Source organism: Helianthus annuus, chromosome 17 (genome assembly GCF_002127325.2).
Source record: "Helianthus annuus cultivar XRQ/B chromosome 17, HanXRQr2.0-SUNRISE, whole genome shotgun sequence".
Classification (NCBI taxonomy): Eukaryota; Viridiplantae; Streptophyta; class Magnoliopsida; order Asterales; family Asteraceae; genus Helianthus; species Helianthus annuus.
Window position 1 is genome coordinate 33,194,072 of NC_035449.2, and position 4,371 is coordinate 33,198,442.

The following is a 4,371-nucleotide window of genomic DNA, read 5'->3' on the forward strand; positions in this document are numbered from 1 at the left end:
ATGGGCTCTTAAAAATATTTCTACTATGGGCTCTACCAGAGCCTAGAATGATTCCGTTATTTTTTGATTGGGCTTTTGTTTGCCTTTTTAGCTGATTTCATTAACATTGGCCTTCGTTATCAGCAGTTGAAATTTGAAAACAATAAAAATCTCTCTTAAGTGGTGATTTATATCATATGTGGTGAAAACAAGAATAGTCTCTCTTAAGTGGTGATAGGGGAAGGTTCATTGGGGAACACTAAAAACGTGGGGAACAGCGGGGAACCGACTCAAACGAACTCCGATTAAGCTCATTTCAGCGGCGTTGGAACCGGCTCGTCGAACCCTAACTAAGATCTCTTAACCCTAAATCCTAACTCCTAAAGCTAAAAAATAAGCTAAACTGTAAAATCTAAACTATAAACCTAAAAGCTAAACCCTAAAGGCTAAACCTAAAACTAAACCCTAAAGCTAAACCCTAAAGCTAAACCCTAAAGCTAAGCCCTAAACCCTAAAGCTAAACCCTAAACTCTAAAGTTAAACCCTAAAGCTAAACCCTAAAAGTCAAACCCTAATATATTTAGGGTTTAGGGGTTATGATTTAGGGTTTAGGGTTAAGAGATCCTAGTTAGGGTTCGACGAGACGGTTCCAACGCCGCTGGAATGAGTTCAATCAGAGTTCGTTTGAGTCGGTTCCCCACTGTTCCCCACTTTTTTAGTGTTTCTCAATGAACCTCACACAGTGGTCATATATATCATATTTAGTGTATTCTTAAGAGATATAAAATCATTTTCAGTCTTAATATTCTTTTTATTATATTAAAGAAGTTAGAAACTCAAACTACCTATATTTGTGGAAGGGACAAAATAAGGAGATGCAACGTTTAAAATGGATTAATTCGGATTATAACTAGTATTATTTACTTGGGAAAAGATTAAATAAAGTTAATTTTGGCTAGGAAGGATAGGAAGCCATAGAATTATGACATGTGACAACATCTTACTACAATAATAAAAGAAACCTGTTTTTGTACAGGTGTCACTCAATGAGGCCACCTTAGCTTCTCCTCCCGCTCAATGCCCACATTATAATATGGGTCAACACGCGGGGCTCATCTAATCCTAAATATCCGACCCAAATACTCCAATAGATGATGCTTACAACTGAACGAACTTATTCACTTGCGTTTCCCCTATTCCAATCAAAACCCTAATCTCGAACCGTAACATGAACACGGGAAATCAATGCATCTTCTGTTGATCATCTCTATCTCCAATCTTCTTCCCTGCTACGTTATCAAGGTGTGTTTATTGTTGAGATTCTTGACTTAAAAGAAAAACCTTAACCAAAAGAATGGTAACCATTAATTTGTCACCGATTGTTTTTCATCTTCAGTGACTTTCTTTATAGATTCAATGATGTTTGTTTTTGTTTTTCATTCAGTTTACTTTTTTCTGAATCGTATTTTGGGCTTTGTATGAGACGATGATAATAGCGATTTGATGATTACGATGACGGTTCTGACGTAATCGCAAATGAAGACGAGCAGTTGGATTTTGAATCAATATTCTATTCATTCAGAGATTAATCGCCTGGTGACTATTTGGAGGTAAATTTAGTGAGTTTATTATTCATGTTTTTGGCTGTGTTACAAGTATTTTCGAGTTTGTTGTTACAACATCTGCTTCCCTGTCGTTAATTACTTTATTTGTCAAGTGTCACTGACAAACTCTTGGATTGGTTATTGGTGGTGTAGCTCAAAGAGGGGAAGCCTAGCAAATTGTAAAGGGGTAAACTTCTTAGTAGCTACCCTAGCTGACTTCTTGATCATCTACAGAACACTAAAGGATTTATCTTTATGAACCTCAAGGTAGGTATACTGCAGTGTAATCCGAATAGTTGGTGAAACCAGAGTATGACGTAATCATGTCGAAAGCTCATCCAAACCAAACAATTTTATGATTTAGGTCATCTGTTTACCACTCAGTTTAGCATACAATATTCGTGACTTTTGCATGGTGGTAGATTGGTCCCTAATTAAGAGAGAAATAGATGTTTATTAGCTCAGGTGGTATGACTGCTCTTTGTTCAAAGCACTTGATTTTTTTAAGAAGGGATCATTGTTTAATACCTTTGAAAAAATGGGTCTGTGTTTCTTCAATGTAGTTGAAAATAACCATTTTGATTTTTTTGTCCAGTGAATAGTTCATACAGAAGTTAAATCTGGTACTTTTCTTTGTCCACATAAGATCTCTAAGGGTTAACACATAAATTTCAACCTTGCCACGGTAAGTAATGCTTTACTTTTATTTGTAAACTAAGCTTTATCTAACTCATTGTATACTTCATCGTTGTTACTGACTGTTTGTTATTGTTATTAGACTTCATTTACAAGCATAATTAGACTACACATGTTCAACAATGAGGGCATCAAATATTGTTTTTTCCTGCTTTATTGCCCGATAACCTGAATTTGTAACACGCTGATCAATGGGCTAAATTAAAGCGACCCGGTTATCCGTCAAGTCATTCTTGCGTTTACAATTCACTTATTCCTTTCCTTCCCAATACGAAGCCTTATACTGGCGACTTGATAAACAATTCACACCAACCGATCGATCATGAATGGACTTGAATCATGTCCGATTGACTCAGAGTTTTGATGGAAATGACGATTCAAAGAAGAAATTTTCAGTCGGTAACGATGGTACATGGAAGGAGGAAGGTGTTATTCTCAGATTTTGTTGGTCTAAGTCAATCAAAGGTCAGTGATACATATTACAACTAATCTATATATCTCTATTAGGTTATTTATGTTAGTTAATTAGGGTTTTTTTTGTTTAATTATGTTTTCGAACAATATTGCAGGTTCTTTATATGGCTGATTGAAAATTTGTTAGGTTCTTGAAGTTCTTGGTTGATTTGGGAGGAGATTCTTGGTCGAATCAAGCAGGTGGGTTTCAATTCTATTCTTGATTTTACATATTTAACTTATCATACCAGTTACAGTAAGGGGATTATTTTTACCATTAGTTGGTTTTGATTTATAATGAAATACATATATTGCTGACACATAGTATGCTTTTGCAAGTTCTTTTAATGTCCTTTATGATTTGTATATATGTTTTCTATAGATTGTGATTGATTGGGTGAAACAACTTATTCGTATACGAGGGTACATAAATAATATGGTTGAAGATGCGTATGCAGTCGGTCATATATACTTTTGGTTCATATCAGCTTGGGTAAGTCTGTAAAGATTAAAGAATAATAGTAAATAATCAGTGAGGACTTCAGTCATAATTTATTGGTTGTGTAATCTCTAATTTCGTGTGGTAGGTTCATGGTCCTGGGCAGATATTGACACCTTATGTGTGCGGCCTTCTTATGTGAATCGAGATGTATAGATATGAACCCAAGTTTTATTTAAATGACAATGGTCTTAGTTTGTTACTTCTAATAACCTTCGGATTCCATAATTTCTGCAAAAACCGGTTTGAATCTGCATTCAGAAAATTCCCACTACAGGTTAGAAATCTTTAACCTTACAAGTTAAAACCCAAGTGAAATGACAAAACTACCCTTTATGTTTTAACAGTATTAAGCTTGATTACAGGATGCAATGATTAAGGATACACTGGAAAGAGCAACGGAGCCGCAATTGAATTTGAAAGAGTATTTGAAGGATGCGTATACGCACCCGGTTTTTAACGGGGGAGAAGTTGAATTGATGGATATTGATGAAGAAGTTGATGAGTGTCATTTAGTTGCTACAAAGAGGAGTTCGTGCAAGGGAAGTCAAGCGGGAATTAGCGATGGCTGTCCTAAAGATAGGACTGGCATTTATGCTGTGTAAAGATAGAAAAACTGGAACTTTTTTTTTGTATTTCAAATGTAATCTTTGATACTATGATAATATGAGTGACTTGGAGACAAAGTTTATGTAAGGCAGCGGATGGATAAATACTATCAAGATACATCTGGTTATCTCCATTTTTATTATAAATGTTTTTTTTACTATCTTATGCCCTAATTTACTAAATAAATATTTAAAAGTTCATGAATTATAACTGTAACTTTTCTTATTGTTACATGTATCATAATAGTGAGAAGTAGTTATAGTAGATAAATAAATGTGTCCTTTTTTCCCCTCTAAAATGATTGTTTATTTTGTAAACATACAGTACATTGACATTGTGCGACATTTGTATCATATATACTTTACATTTAATTTTTTTTATTTAACCCGTGTAACACACGGGTCAATAACCTAGTTTAAAATAAAGAAAAAGGATATTTTAGTCAATCCAACTCCTTCTTCTTCCTTTTTCAAAACCCAGTAACTTCAAAACCCACCATTTTCAAAACCCACCATCTTCAACCATTTCTTC

General features: G+C 34.6%; 1 long non-coding RNA gene across 7 annotated transcripts; it reads left to right on the forward strand.

Annotated features, from left to right (window-relative positions):
* The first annotated feature begins 1,099 nt into the window (after positions 1-1,099).
* LOC110925505 lies at positions 1,100-3,973 on the forward strand. 7 transcript variants are annotated; one of them, XR_002584504.2, is made up of 8 exons: positions 1,100-1,281; positions 1,424-1,589; positions 1,737-2,268; positions 2,362-2,744; positions 2,849-2,933; positions 3,115-3,225; positions 3,320-3,508; positions 3,597-3,973. It is a non-coding gene; the product is annotated as an uncharacterized LOC110925505 (long non-coding RNA). The 7 variants fall into 7 exon arrangements; XR_004886562.1 differs by having other exon boundaries at positions 1,737-2,048; positions 2,179-2,744; XR_004886563.1 differs by having other exon boundaries at positions 1,737-1,850; positions 1,948-2,744.
* The last annotated feature ends 398 nt before the right edge of the window (positions 3,974-4,371 follow it).